Here is a 16,357-nt window from a genome sequence, read left to right as displayed (position 1 = left end):
GGAGGGGAAGACAAAATCAACATACTTTGGTTATCTGCACACTTCTCCCAGGTCTATACTACACACTACATACCTACGGTTTATTTTCCTGAGCATGATTCACCCTTATAAGTCAGTATAGACATAGGTCCAACTTCTAGCCCTCCCTTCCTGGGAAGCAATGATGATAGTGAGTGTCTGATCTACCATCAGTGTTACCTTTTCTTTTGGAAGTGCAGCCTCCAAGACTTGAAAATTAGGGTTCATTAAAATACCTATGGGAGGAGGCATTTATCATAAATGATAAAGCAGGTGAAGGCTGTATCCACACATGGGTGGGCACATGACCTTGGGACCACATTGCCACAGCATAAATCACAAATCAGTTAAGCTACAAAACAAATCAACCTCAAAATCAGTTTACAAAACAGCCATTTATTTAGCTGATAATTCTAGAGGTTAATCATTTAAGCTGTGTTCAGTTAGGTAGTTTTTATGATCTGGACTGGTCTTGACTGATCATGGCTGCAGTGACTCAAGCATCTGCTGTTAGCTAGTGGGTTGGGTTGGGATGGGCTGGTTTATTATGGCCTCAGCTGGGCTGCCTGAGGTCTCTTTCCATGAGACCTCCCATTCTTCAACTGGCTACTTTACAAGGTTGCGGTTTCTTTGTTACTAGAAAGCAAGAGAGAAATCTCCAATAGGCAATTTATTTTTAAATCTCTGCTTGAATTGCATTTACTATTGTTCCATTGGTCAAAGCAAGTCAAATGACCAAGCACGAAATTAGAATGGTTGCGAATTATGCAAATGAATATGGGGAAGCATAAATAAGTTGGAAGTTATTACTGCTAATCTGTTTCACAAACTCAATCTTCCAGTATTTAAGAAAAGCTGAAATTAGGGGTCTCTGTGTGTGTGTGTGTTTAGTAGAAACCTATTGGCTTCAAAGCATTGGCTAAAATGTCTGTGACTGGATGTGCCTGTGGATGGCAGTCATGCCCCCTGGACCAGGGTGCTTTGATAGAGCAATTGGATCAAAGCGTTCTATGTTTACATTAAGGTATGATGGAATAGAAGTGGGTTCACATTTCATCCTGGGCACTGGACTTTCAGATTTCTTCTCCTAGTTGTTGTATAGACCCTACTCTCATCTACTAAAGGTTAGGGATTATACATTTAATTGGACATTCTTAGAGTATAGGAAAGAAATAGAGGTGAAGCTTTTCCCACTAGCTCTTATGTGGACAATAAGTATTTCTGAGAATCTTTCTAAAGTTTTTTTTCTGTCGCCTTTTCTGGATGTGCTTTATTCATGGATAATGTGTCTAAAAGTTTCTATTTATCTATATATAAATAGATAAGTGCCTAGAAGTTTCTATTTATCTATTTCTAAAATCTAACTTATAAGCTTCCTGGAACTTATCTTTTTGCTGTAAATTGATTGGGATTTCCAACTTCATCATCTATCTCAAAGTATACATTAGTGGGCAATCAACATAAGTTGATACAGCCCCTATAGAAAACAGTATGGGGCTTCTTCAAAAGTGAAAATAGTACTACCATAGTATCTAGGAATCCCACTTCTGGGTATCTTTCCAAAGAAAACAAGAGCACTAATTCAAAAAGATGTGTGCACCCCTATGTTCACTGAAGCATTATTTACAATAGCCAGTACGTTCATCAGTAGATAGAGCCAACTCAAAGCAGGGAGCTAGCACTTCTCTCTTTCTTAGTTCCTTTCTGACTCTACTCTTTACTATCCAAAATTTGTGGGAGCCACAAAAAAATTCCCTACGGTCCTGGTGGAACGTTTTGACCAAGATCTCCCTCCCTGTCCCTCTCATGGTCAAAGACATGGCAAAGGGATTTTTACCTTGAGAAGATTTGATGTGCAGTGAGTTCTCTGAACTTGGCCACAGCAGGTGAGGGGTCTGACAACACAGTGGGCTGCCCAGGACCCTGGGGAATGGGACAAATGTGGAGCTGGATGCAGGCCCTGCAGCTGGATTCTGGTACAATGCCTTGTGCAGCTGTTCTCCTGTCACAGAGATAACAAGCCTCTCCTCAGCTCAGATCTTACACAGAGAGACAGGGCCCCAGGCCTTTGTATGGGGCCTGCAGCAGAGATGGGGAGGATGCTACTTTGGGCCGGTAAGTTACACAGTCACACTCCCCTCTTTGCCTCTAAACCCAGAAAATCCTTTCCATCAAGCATCAGAAAGCAGAGACCCAGCCCCTAGCTTTAATACAAAAAGGCTCTGTTTGGATTTTTCTGCATCATTTCTCTCTTGTCTGAGCATGTGCCATCCCATCGGGCCCCTGCTTTGTCAGGCTGCTGGCTTTTTCTGTCTCTTGCACATGCTCAGGGTCCAGAATGAAAAGAGTGATGCCATCTGTACATTGATAGGAAGTGCTAAGTCACAAAGTACTGCATTTCATAGAGCTTAGCAGGTGTGTCCTAGCAAGTCAGGTATTCTCTGAAGGCATCTAACCTAAAATACTGCTTCTGTAGTTTCCAATCCAAATCTCAATGCCTCTCTCTGCAATATCCCACTTAAATAGCATGGCTTTTACAACAGTTCTACACCTTGATCCATCATCTTTCTCACCACCCATAACTTGCGAGTGCCACCCTTTGTAATGAAGAACTAATCAGTGCTCAGATCTGCGACCTGGCACCACCCTACTCCTAGAGAGCCTTAGAAGGCTGTGGTCCATGAGCTCCAGAGGATGCTGAACACCATCCATGGGAGTAGCTGATACAAGATGCTCTGGGGCATCTCAGGCCTCAGTGAGACTGAAGAGCTGTTCAGCTTTTGCCTTCACTGAACATGCAGCTGAGTTAAGACAAGAGCAGGTAAGCTGGATCTTGGTTTAAAGTCATTGTCAAATGGTTAGAATCCAGTCCATTGGAGACTTAATGACTGTACCAGGTAGACAGTCCAATGGTTTAATCAACATACATTTATTTGATTTTGACTGTATGTTATGTAATGTCACTTTCATCTAATCTTCACAATATATTTTGAAGTAGGTTTTAATCTCCCCATTCTATCAGTAAGCAAACCAAGGTTAGGAGTTCTATGATAAGGTATCCAGCATCCTGCAGCTGGAAGGAGAAGAGCTAGGCTTCAAGCACAACAGTGACTGCTCAGAGCCCAGGCACCTTCTCTCACCACTCACTAAGTAGGGGGTGGACCAAGCTCCAGTCCCATTCATCCCCACGGTAGCTGGGGAATATGTAGAGAGGAAGATGTGTGCAGGACTCACCAGGGGCTGACTGTTCATCGTTAGCAGTGCAACAGGTCTGTAGCTTCCATGGGAAGCCCTGAGCTGAGTCATGGGTTTATCTCTTGCCTTGTTGCAGGTCTGGCTGTGTTGCTGCAAGCATCATGACTCTCCTTCCTTTTGACAGAGGAGTTTTCACCATCAGCAAATTTACATGCTTGAAAATCTGAGACAGCTGGAGTCTCAATCTCCTATGGCACAGTCAAATTTGTTACGAACAAAGAGAGAAAGAGAGAAAAGAAAGAAAGATGGAAGGGAGAGAGGGAGGAAGGGAGGAAGAAACAAAGAAAAGGAAAATGAGAAAGAGAGCTTTCTCCACTCAACCTCCTGCATGCTTGTATCCACATTCCTTTGAACTCATGGAAATGAAATTGCTAAGGATCATGAAGACCCTTATCAGAATAAGAAATTAAGATAGCAGTAGAGTGTGTTAGTTTAGAGAGGATCTGTCATTAATTCCCTAGAAATTAGAACTCTTCAAGGGGAAAAGATCTACTTTATCCTACATCCGCTGTGACTCTTATTCACCAATATGAACCTTCCTCATATCTCCAAGCCTAAGTCTAGAGGAAGAACTAAGATATTCAGAGTGTGTCTGCTGCTCCTCCTACAGGAGCCAGTGAAAGAAGCATTGAGATAACAGGTCTCAAGACCTCTAAGTTCTAGCCCTTGTTCTTCCCACCTGGGTATACCACAAAGCTTATGTGTTACTACCAACTGGTCTCAATATCACCTGCTGCTGCTGCTAAGTCGCTTCAGTCGTGTCCGACTCTGTGCGACCCCATAGACGGCAGCCCACCAGGCTCCCCCGTCCCTGGGATTCTCCAGGCAAGAGTGCTGGAGTGGGTTGCCATTTCCTTCTCCAATGCGTGAAAGTGAAAAGTGAAAGTGAAGTCGCTCAGTCATGTCTGACTCTTAGCGACCCCATGGACTGCAGCCCACCAGGCTCCTCTGTCCATGGGATTTTCCAGGCAAGAGTGCTGGAGTGGAGTGCCATTGCCTTCTCCAAGGCCCTGTCAAATTCGTACCAGAGAATGTTAACCTATGTCTGTGTACACAGGCCATCTATGCCTTCACCACTATGGTCAATAAAAAGATGGCACCCTATGAGTGGAACAATGATGTCATCTACCCCTAGTTCCAGAACCTCAAGGAGCAGTCAGCACCTTGTTATGGAATATCTGGGAGAGTCAGATATTGAGTGAATTTGAAACTCAGAACTAGTTTTGGGAGCCAGCTCCCCACTCAGGGCTAAAGTACACCATACAGACAGTTCAGTTAAGTTCAATCACTCAGTCATGTCTGACTCTTTGTGACCCCATGGACTGCAGCACACCAGGCTTCCCTGTCCATCACCAACTGCCAGAGTTTACTCAAACTTATATCCAAGGAGTCACTGATGCCATCCAACCATCTCATCTTGTCATCCCCATCTCCTCCTGCCCTCAATCTTTCCCAGCATCAGGATCTTTTCAAATGAGTCAGTTCTTCGCATTAAGGTGGCCAAAGTATTGGAGTTTCAGCTTCAGCATCAGTCCTTCCATGGAACATCCAGGACTGATCTCCTTTAGGATGGATTGGTTGGATCTCCTTGCAGTTCAAGGGACTCTCAAGAGTCTTTTCCAACACCACAGTTCAAAAGCATCAGTTCTTCGGCACTCAGCTTTCTTTATAGTCCAACTCTCATATCCATACATGACCACTGGAAAAACCATAGCCTTGACTAGATGGACCTTTATTGGCAAAGTAATGTCTCTCCTTTTTAATATGCTATCTAGGTTGGTCAGTTTTTCTTCCAAGGGGCAAGCGTCTTTTATTTATTTTTTAAATTTTATTTTATTTTTAAACTTTACAATATTGTATTAGTTTTGCCAAATATCGAAATGAATCCGCCACAGGTATACCCACGTTCCCCATCGTGAACCCTCCACCCTCCTCCCTCCCCTCCCCTCCCTCTGGGTCGTCCCAGTGCACCAGCCCCAAGCATCCAGTACCATGCATCGAACCTGGACTGGCGACTCGTTTCATACATGATATTATACATGTTTCAATGCTATTTTCCCAAATCTCCCCACCCTCTCCCTCTCCCACAGAGTCCATAAGACTGACCTATACATCGGTGTCTCTTTTGCTGTCTCCTACACAGGGTTATTGTTTCCATCTTTCTAAATTACATATATATGCGTTAGTATACTGTATTGGTGTTTTTCCTTCTGGCTTACTTCACTCTGTATAATAGGTTCCAGTTTCATCCATCTCATTAGAACTGATTCAAATGTATTCTTTTTAATGGCTGAGTAATACTCCACTGTGTATATGTACCACAGCTTTCCTATCCATTCATCTGCTGATGGGCATCTAGGTTGCTTCCATGTCCTGGCTATTATAAACAGTGCTGCGATGAACATTGGGGTACACGTGTCTCTTTCCCTTCTGGTTTCCTCAGTGTGTATGCCCAGCAGTGGGATTGCTGGATCATAAGGCAGTTCTATTTCCAGTTTTTTAAGGAATCTCCACACTGTTCTCCATAGTGGCTGTACTAGTTTGCATTCCCACCAACAGTGCAAGAGAGTTCCCTTTTCTCCACACCCTCTCCAGCATTTATTGCTTGTAGACTTATGGATTGCAGCCATTCTGACTGGTGTGAAATGGTACCTCATAGTGGTTTTGATTTGCATTTCTCTGATAATGAGTGATGTTGAGCATCTTTCCATGTGTTTGTTAGCCATCTGTATGTCTTCTTTGGAGAAATGTCTGTTTAGTTCTTTGGCCCATTTTTTGATTGGGTCATTTATTTTTCTGGAGTTGAGCTGTAGGAGTTGCTTGTATATTTTTGAGATTAGTTGTTTGTCCGTTGCTTCATTTGCTATTATTTTCTCCCATTCTGAAGGCTGCCTTTTCACCTTGCTAATAGTTTCCTTTGTTGTGCAGAAGCTTTTAAGTTTAATTAGGTCCCATTTGTTTATTTTTGCTTTTATTTCCAATATTCTGGGAGGTGGGTCATAGAGGATCCTGCTGTGATGTATGTCGGAGAGTGTTTTGCCTATGTTCTCCTCTAGGAGTTTTATAGTTTCTGGTCTTACATTGAGATCTTTAATCCATTTTGAGTTTATTTTTGTGTATGGTGTTAGAAAGTGGTCTAGTTTCATTCTTTTACAAGTGGTTGACCAGTTTTCCCAGCACCACTTGTTAAAGAGATTGTCTTTAATCCATTGTATATTCTTGCCTCCTTTGTCAAAGATAAGGTGTCCATATGTGTGTGGATTTATCTCTGGGCTTTCTATTTTGTTCCATTGATCAATATTTCTGTCTTTGTGCCAGTACCATACTGTCTTGATAACTGTGGCTTTGTAATAGAGTCTGAAGTCAGGTAGGTTGATTCCTCCAGTTCCATTCTTCTTTCTCAAGATCGCTTTGGCTATTCGAGGTTTTTTGTATTTCCATACAAATTGTGAAATTATTTGTTCTAGCTCTGTGAAGAATACTGTTGGTAGCTTGATAGGGATTGCATTGAATCTATAAATTGCTTTGGGTAGTATACTCATTTTCACTATATTGATTCTTCCAATCCATGAACATGGTATATTTCTCCATCTATTAGTGTCCTCTTTGATTTCTTTCACCAGTGTTTTATAGTTTTCTATATATAGGTCTTTGGTTTCTTTAGGTAGATATATTCCTAAGTATTTTATTCTTTCCATTGCAATGGTGAATGGAATTGTTTCCTTAATTTCTCTTTCTGTTTTCTCATTATTAGTGTAGAGGAATGCAAGGGATTTCTGTGTGTTGATTTTATATCCTGCAACTTTACTATAGTCATTGATTAGTTCTAGTAATTTTCTGGTGGAGTCTTTAGGGTTTTCTATGTAGAGGATCATGTCATCTGCAAACAGTGAGAGTTTTACTTATTCTTTTCCAATTTGGATTCCTTTTATTTCTTTTTCTGCTCTGATTGCTGTGGCCAAAACTTCCAAAACTATGTTGAATAGTAATGGTGAAAGTGGGCACCCTTGTCTTGTTCCTGACTTTAGAGGAAATGCTTTCAACTTTTCACCATTGAGGATAATGTTTGCTGTGGGTTTGTCATATATAGCTTTTATTATGTTGAGGTATGTTCCTTCTATTCCTGCTTTCTGGGGAGTTTTTATCATAAATGGATGTTGAATTTTGTCAAAGGCTTTTTCTGCATCTATTGAGATAATCATATGATTTTTATTTTTCAATTTGTTAATGTGGTGTATTACATTGATTGCTTTGTGGATATTGAAGAATCCTTGCATCCCTGGGATAAAGCCCACTTGGTCATGGTGTATGATCTTTTTAATGTGTTGTTGGATTCTGATTGCTAGAATTTTGTTAAGGATTTTTGCATCTATGTTCATCAGTGATATTGGCCTGTAGTTTTCTTTTTTTGTGGCATCTTTGTCAGGTTTTGGTATTAGGGTGATGGTGGCCTCATAGAATGAGTTTGGAAGTTTACCTTCCTCTGCAATTTTCTGGAAGAGTTTGAGCAGGATAGGTGTTAGCTCTTCTCTAAATTTTTGGTAGAATTCAGCTGTGAAGCTGTCTGGACCTGGGCTTTTGTTTGCTGGAAGATTTTTGATTACAGTTTCAATTTCTGTGCTTGTGATGGGTCTGTTAAGATTTTCTATTTCTTCCTGGTCCAGTTCTGGAAAGTTGTACTTTTCTAAGAATTTGTCCATTTCTTCCAAGTTGTCCATTTTATTGGCATATAATTGTTGATAGTAGTCTCTTATGATCCTTTGTATTTCTGTGTTGTCTGTTGTGATCTCTCCATTTTCATTTCTAATTTTACTGATTTGATTTTTCTCCCTTTGTTTCTTGATGAGTCTGGCTAATGGTTTGTCAATTTTATTTATCCTTTCAAAGAACCAGCTTTTAGCTTTGTTGATTTTTGCTATGGCCTCTTTTGTTTCTTTTGCATTTATTTCTGCCCTAATTTTTAAGATTTCTTTCCTTCTACCCACCCTGGGGTTCTTCATTTCTTCCTTTTCTAGTTGCTTTAGGTGTAGGGTTAGGTTATTTATTTGACTTTTTTCTTGTTTCTTGAGGTATGCCTGTATTGCTATGAACTTTCCCCTTAGGACTGCTTTTAAAGTGTCCCACAGGTTTTGGGTTGTTGTGTTTTCATTTTCATTAGTTTCTATGCAAATTTTGATTTCTTTTTTGGTTTCTTCTGTGATTTGTTGGTTATTCAGCAGCGTGTTGCTCAGCCTCCATATGTTGGAATTTTTAATAGTTTTTCTCCTGTAATTGAGATCTAATCTTACTGCATTGTGGTCAGAAAAGATGCTTGGAATGATGTCAGTTTTTTTGAATTTACCAAGGCTAGCTTTATGGCCCAGGATGTGATCTATCCTGGAGAAGGTTCCATGTGCGCTTGAGAAAAAGGTGAAATTCATTGTTTTGGGATGAAATGTCCTATAGATATAAATTAGGTCTAACTGGTCTATTGTATCATTTAACGTTTGTGTTTCCTTGTTAATTTTCTGTTTAGTTGATCTATCCATATGTGTGAGTGGGGTATTAAAGTCTCCCACTATTATTGTATTATTGTTGATTTCCCCTTTCATACTTGTTAGCATTTGTCTTACATATTGCGGCGCTTCCGTGTTGGGTGCATATATGTTTATAATTGTTATATCTTCTTCTTGGATTGATCCTTTGATCATTATGTAGTGACCATCTTTGTCTCTTTTCACAGCCTTTGTTTTAAAGTTTATTTTATCTGATATGAGTATTGCTACTCCTGCTTTCTTTTGGTCCCTATTTGCATGGGAAATCTTTTTCCAGCCCTTCACTGTCAGTCTGTATGTGTCCCCTGTTTTGAGGTGGGTCTCTTGTAGACAACATATGTAGGGGTCTTGTTTTTGTATCCATTCAGCCAGTCTTTGTCTTTTGGTTGGGGCATTCAACCCATTTACGTTTAAGGTAATTACTGAAAAGTATGATCCCGTTGCCATTTACTTTATTGCTTTTGGTTTGAGTTTATACACCGTTTTTGTGTTTCCTGTCTAGAGAATATCCTTTAGTATTTGTTGGAGAGCTGGTTTGGTGGTGCTGAATTCTCTCAGCTTTTGCTTGTCTGAGAAGCTTTTGATTTCTCCTTTATATTTGAATGAGATTCTTGCTGGGTACAATAATCTGGGCTGTAGGTTATTTTCTTTCATCACTTTAAGTATGTCTTGCCATTCCCTCCTGGCTTGAAGAGTTTCTATAGAAAGATCAGCTGTTATCCTTATGGGAATTCCCTTGTGTGTTATTTGTTGTTTTTCCCTTGCTGCGTTTAATATTTGTTCTTTGTGTTTGATCTTTGTTAAATTGATTAATATGTTTTTCACCTTGGGTTTATCCTGTTTGGGACTCTCTGGGTTTCTTGGACTTGGGTGATTATTTCCTTCCCCATTTTAGGGAAGTTTTCAACTATTATCTCTTCAAGTATTTTCTCATGGTCTTTCTTTTTGTCTTCTTCTTCTGGGACCCCTATGATTCGAATGTTGTAGCGTTTAATATTGTCCTGGAGGTCTCTGAGATTGTCCTCATTTCTTTTAATTCGTTTTTCTTTTATCCTCTCTGATTCATTTATTTCTACCATTCTATCTTCTAGTTCACTAATCCTATCTTCTGCCTCTGTTATTCTACTATTTGTTGCCTCCAGAGTGTTTTTAATTTCATTTATTGCATTATTCATTATATATTGACTCTCTTTTATTTCTTCTAGGTCCTTGTTAAACCTTTCTTGCATCTTCTCAACCTTTGTCTCCAGGCTATTTATCTGGGATTCCATTTTGATTTCAAGATTTTGGATCAGCTTCACTATCATTATTCAGAATTCTTTATCAGGTAGATTCCCTATCTCTTCCTCTTTTGTTTGGTTTGGTGGACATTTATCCTATTCCTTTATCTGCTGGGTATTCCTCTGTCTCTTCATCTTGTTTAAATTGCTGAGTTTGGGGTGTCCTTTCTGTATTCTGGCAGTTTGTGGAGTTCTCTTTATTGTGGCGTTTCCTCACTCTGTGTGGGTTTGTACAGGTGGCTTGCCAAGGTTTCTTGGTTCGGGAAGCTTGTGTCAGTGTTCTGGTGGGTGGAGCTGTATTTCTTCTCTCTGGAGTGCAATGAAATGTCCAGTAATGAGTTATGGGATGTCTATGGTTTTGGGGTGACTTTGGGCTGCCTGTATCTTGGAGCTCAGGGCTGTGTTCCTTGCTGCTGGAGAATTTGCTTGGTATGTCTCGCCCTGAAACTTGTTTCACCCAGAGAGCTTTACAGCATTATATGGAGAAGAGAATAGTGAGGAGGGAGTTAGAGGTGACCCGAATGAGATGAGATGGAATCAATAGAGGAGAGAGTGGGCTATTCAGTAATCTCTTCCTTATGTGCACTCCACAACTGGACCGCTCAGAGTTGTTCACAGAGTTATACAGAGGAGAGAAGAAGGAGGAAGGTGGCAGAGGTGGCCAGGAGGATAAAAGGGGGGAATGAAAAGGAGGGAGATAGATCCAGCCAGTAATCAGTTCCCTAAGTGTTCTCCACCATCTGGAACACACAGAAATTCACAGAGTTGGGTAGAGTAGAGAGGGGTTAGGGAGGAGACACAGGCAACCTGGTGGAGAAAAAGGAGAGTCCAAAGGGAGAGAGAGCAGTTAAGCCAGTAATCTCACTCCCTAGTGAAAAATGGGTACTGAAGATTGGGTTCTTAAAGGTACAAAATTGGTAACAAATACATAAAAGCAAAAATTTTAAATCTAGAGTAGAGTTTGGAATTTCAAAAATACGATGTTAAAGAAAAGAAGAAGGAAAAGAAAGAGAGAAAAAATGAACAAACAAAAACAAACAAGGTCACAAAAATTATAAAGGAAATATAGGTACAAAATTGATAACTAATACCAAAAAGCAAAAGTTAAAAATCTAGAGTAGAGTTTGGAATTTCAAAAATACAATGTTAAAAAAAGAAGAAGAAAAAGAAAGAGAGAGGAAAAAAACAAACAAACAAACAAGAACAAACAAAGTCACATAAATTATATAAAAAAAAAATACAGGTCCAAAATTGATAACAAATACCAAAAAGCTAAAATTAAAAATCTAGAGTAGAGTTTGGAATTTCAAAAATACAATGTTAAAGAAAAGAAGGGAAAGAAAAGGTCAAAAAATTATTTAAAAATATATATATATGAAGTTTGCTTTAAAAAAAATAGGGTCTTCTTTTTTTTTTTTTTTGCAAAGTAATCGGTTATAAAAGTGGAAATTAAAGGAATACTAGAAGACTTAATTTTTTTTAATTAAAAAAAATAATTAAAAAAAAAAGAAACAAAGAATGATCGTACAAATAGTAAAAATATATCTAGGACTTCCTCCAGTTTTGTTATGAGTATTGTGGGTTCAGTTCATTTTTGGCTAGTTCCTTGGTCCGACTTATATTTCTCAAGATCTATAGGCCCCTTCCTATGTAGTTGGTAGTAACCACAGGGTTTTAATCTACTGCCTGTAGCTTCCAAGGCGGTTCCCTCTGTTATAGCTTCTTCTGTTTGCTGGTCTCTTCAGTGTCTGGTTTCTGCCCTGACACAAAGGGGACGGTGGAGGACACTTTTTTTTTTTTTTTTTTTTTTTAGGCTCACTTGTTCAGTCGCGCTGAGGGGGAGGTAGGGAGGGTTGCTGCAAACAAATAACACTGGCGTGTGCTCGCAGTGCCTCAGCCACACTGGGTCTGCCCCCCATTCTCGGCCCGTGTAGCCTCTCTGCCCACGCTGCTCAGGCTCTAGGTTGCTCCACTGGGAACCACCCGTGGCCGGCCCTGGGCTGCCTGTACTTCCCAGGTTGAAGCCGCTCAGGTTCAGGCACTCGGGTAGTCCTCAGAGGCGCAGACTCTTGGTTGGGCCTGCATTTTGTGCCCTTCCCAGATCCGAGCAGCTCAGGTGATGAGGTGTTTGGCGTGCGCGATTGCTGCGACTTATTGCTTCCCCACTGTTCAGTTATCTAGGTGTGCACCGGCACACCTTCTCAGGGAGATGTTGACCGTCCAGACCCCCAAGAAGTTTTAGTTAGCAAAGAAGCCTGCTTACAGTTTTATAGATAATGTCTCTCTGGGGCTGCGATTGTCCCCTTCCGGCTCTGGCTGCCTATCACCGGAGGGGGATGGTCTGCCGCTGGCTATCTCTGTTCAGTCCTTTGTTCCATGCGTGGGCCTGGCGGTGTCATAGGTTAGGGCTGGCTTTTCACGTGGTAGATATCCCACAGTCTGGTTTGCTAGCCTAAATTATTTCGCTCAGATAGCGCTCGGGGTATTCAGGCCAGATCCTTGCGATGCAGCCCGCGCCGCGTCTCCCTGCCCAGCCCCCGCTTGCTAATGGCAGATGCAGGAGTCTGCACTGCTTCTCCGCTGGGGGAGTTACCATAGGGCTCGCAATGTGCGGGTTTTATTTGTTTATTTATTTTTCCTCCCTGTTATGTTTCCCTCTGTGCTTCCAAGGCTCGGCACAGATTCGGCAGTGAGAAGGTTTCCTGGTGTTTGGAAACTTCTCTCTTTTTCAGACTCCCTTTCTGGGACGGAACTCCGTCCCTCCCTCTTTTGTCCCTTTTTTTGTCTTTTATATTTTTTCCTACCTCCTTTAGAAGACTTGGGTTGCTTTTCTGGGTGCCTGATGTCCTCTGCCAGCATTCAGAAGTTGTTTTGTGGAATTTACTCGGCGTTTAAATGTTCTTCTGATGAATTTGTGGGGGAGAAAGTGTTCTCCCAGTCCTACTCCTCTGCCATCTTAGCTCCTCCTCTTTCAATTTGTTAATATGGTGTATCAAATCGGTTGATTTCTATATATTGAAGAATCCATGTATCCCTGGAATAAACCCAACTTGGTCACGGTGCATGAGCTTTTTGATGTGTTGCTGAATTCTGCTAAAATTTTGTTGAGGATTTTTGCATCTCTGTTCATCAGTGATATTGGCCTGTAGTTGTCTTTTTTGTGTTGTCTTTGTCTGGTTTTGGTATCAGGGTGATGGCAGCCTCATAGAATGAATTTGAAAGTGTTCCTCCCTCTGAAATTTTCTGAAAGAGTTTTAGAAGGATAGGCATTAACTCTTCTCTAAATGTTTGATAGAATTCTCCTGTGAAGCCATCTGGTCCTGGGCTTTTGTTTTTTGAGAGAGTTTTGATCATAGCTTCAATTTCAGTGTTTGTACTTGGGTTGTTCATAATTTCTATTTCTTCCTGGTTCAGTCTTGGAAGGTTCAACTTTTCTAAGAATCTGTCCATTTCTTCCAGGTTATCTGTTTTATTGCCGTATAGTTGTTCATAATAGTCTCTTATAATCCTTTGTATTTCTGCCTTATCTGTTTTAACCTCTCCTTTTTCACTTCTAATTTTGTTGATTTGATTCTTCTCTCTTTTTTCCTTGATGAGTCTGGCAAAGGGTTTGTCAATTTTTTTTTTTTTTATCTTCTCAAAGAACCAGCTTTTAGTTTTATTAATCTTTACTATTGTTTCTTTCATTTATTTTTCATTTATTTCTGCTCAGATCTTTATGATTTCTTTCCTTCTACTAATTTGGGGGTTTTCTTCTTCTTTTTTCCAGTTGTTTTAGGTGTAAAGTTAAGTTGTTTATTCAATGTTTTTCTTGTTTCTTGAGGTAGGATTGTATTGCTATAAATTTTCCTCTTAGAACTGCTTTTGCTGCACCCCACAGGTTTTGAGTTGTCATGTTCTCATTGTCATTTGTTTCTATAAATTTTTTAATTTCCCTTTTGATTTCTTCAGTAACCTGTTGGTTATTTAGAAACGTGCTATTTAATCTCCATGTGTTTGTGTTTCTTGCAGTTTTTTTCTTGTAATTGATATCTAGTCTCATAGCGTTGTGGTCAGAGAAAATGCTTGATGCGATTTCAATTTTCTTAAATTTACTGAGGTTTAATTTGTGACCCAAGACGTGGTCTATCCTGGGGAATGTCCCATATGCACTTGAAAAGAAGGTGTATTCTTCTGCATTTGGATGGAATGTCCTGAAGATATCAATGAGATCCATCTCATCTAATGTATCATTTAAGACTTGTGTTTTCTTATTAATTTTCTGTTTTGATAATCTGTTCATTGGTGTGAATGGGGTGTTAAAGTATCCTACTATTATTGTGTTACTGTCAGTTTCTCCTTATATGTCTGTTAGTGTTTGTCTTATGTATTGAGGTGCTCCTATGTTGGGTGTATAGATATTTACAATTGTTATGTCTTCCTCTTGGATTGATCCCTTGATCATTAGGTAGTGCCCTTCCTTATTTCTTGTAATCTTCTTTATTTTAAGATCTATTTTGTCTGATATGAGGATTGCTACTCCAGCTTTTTTTTGCTTCCCATTTGCATGTAATATATTTTTCCATCCTCACGTTTTCAGTCTATATGTGTCTTGAGGTCTGAAGTGGGTTTCTTATAAACAGCATATATGGTTCTTCTTTTTGTATCCATTCATCTGCTACTGCTGCTAAGTTGCTTCAGTCGTGTCCGACTCTGTGCAACCCCAGAGACTGCAGCCCACCAGGCTCCCCCATCCCTGGGATTCTCCAGGCAAGAACACTGGAGTGGGTTGCCATTTCCTTCTCCAGTGCATGAAAGTGAAAAGTGAAAGTGAAGTTGCTCAGTCATGTCCGACTCCTAGCGACCCCATGGACTGCAGCCTACCAGGCTCCTCTGTCCATGGGATTTTCCAGGCAAGAGTACTGGAGTGGGGTGCCATTGCCTTCTCCGATCCATTCAGCTAGTCTGGGTCTTTTGGTTGGAGCATTTAATCCATTTACATTTAAAGTAATTATTGATATATATGTTCTTCTTACCACTTTCTGATTGTTTGGGGTTGATTTTGTAGATCTTTTTTCTTCTGTTTTATTTCTTGACTGTATGAGTCCATTTAATATTTGTTGTAAAGCTGGTTTGGTGGTACTGAATTTGCTTAACTTTTGCTTGTCTGAAAAGCTTTTTATTTCTCCATCAATTTTGAATGAGATCCTTGCTGGGTACAGTAATCTTGGTTGTATATTTTTCCCTTTCTGTACTTTAAATATATCTTGCCGTTCCCTTCTGGCCTGCAGAGTTTCTGCTGAAAGATCAGTTGTTAAGTGTATGGGACTTCCCTTTTGTTACTTTTTGCTTCTCCCTTGCTGCTTTTAATATTCTTTGTTTTAGTCCTCGTTAGTTTGATTAGTATGTGTCTTGGCATGTTTCTCCTTGAATTTATCCTGTATAGGACTCTTTGCGCCTCCTGGACTTGATCAGCTATTTCCTTTTCCATTTTGGGGAAATTTTGATCTATAATCTCTTCAAAAATTTTCTCATGCCCTTTCTTTTTCTCTTCTTCTTCTGGAACCCCTATAATTCGAACGTTGCTGCATGTGATATGGTCCCAGAGGTCTCTGAGACTGTACTCAGCTCTTTTTATTCTTTTTACTTTATTCTGCTCTTCAGAAGTTATTTCCACCATTTTATCTTCCAGCTCACTGATTTTTTCTTTTGCTTCAGATATTCTGCTATTGATTACTTCTAGAGTATTTTTAATTTCAGTAATTGTGTTGTTTGTCTCTGTATGTTTATTCTTTAATTCTTCTAGGTCTTTGTTACTTGATTCTTGCATTTTCTCCATTTTGTTTTCAAGGTTTTTGATCATCTTTACTATCATTATTCTGATTTTTTTAAGGTAATTTTCCTATTTCCTCTTCATTTATTTGGACTTCTGTGTTTCTAGCTGATCTTTCATTTGTGCAGTATTTCTCTGCCTTTTCATTTTTTCTTTTTTAAGTTATTGTGTTTGAGGTCTCCTTTTCCCAGGTTTCAATGAAAGTTGAATTCTTTCCTTGAAGAAGGTTGAATTCTTCCTTCCTTTTGGTTTCTGCCCTCCTAAGGTTGGCCCAGTGGTTTGTGTGAGCTTCGTACAGGGTGAGATTTGTGATGAGTTTTTGTTTGCTTGTTTGTTTTTCCTCTGATGGGCAAGGCTGAGTGAGGTGGTACTCCTGTCTGCTGATAATTTGGTTTGTATTTTTGTTTTGTTTGTTGGTTAGATGAGGCGTCCTGCACAGGGTGCTATTGGTGGTCGAG

Source organism: Bos grunniens, chromosome 3, assembly GCF_055505025.1.
Source record: "Bos grunniens cultivar Pamir isolate PY7600 chromosome 3, Bosgru_T2T1.0, whole genome shotgun sequence".
Classification (NCBI taxonomy): Eukaryota; Metazoa; Chordata; class Mammalia; order Artiodactyla; family Bovidae; genus Bos; species Bos grunniens.
This window is presented reverse-complemented; position numbering follows the sequence as displayed.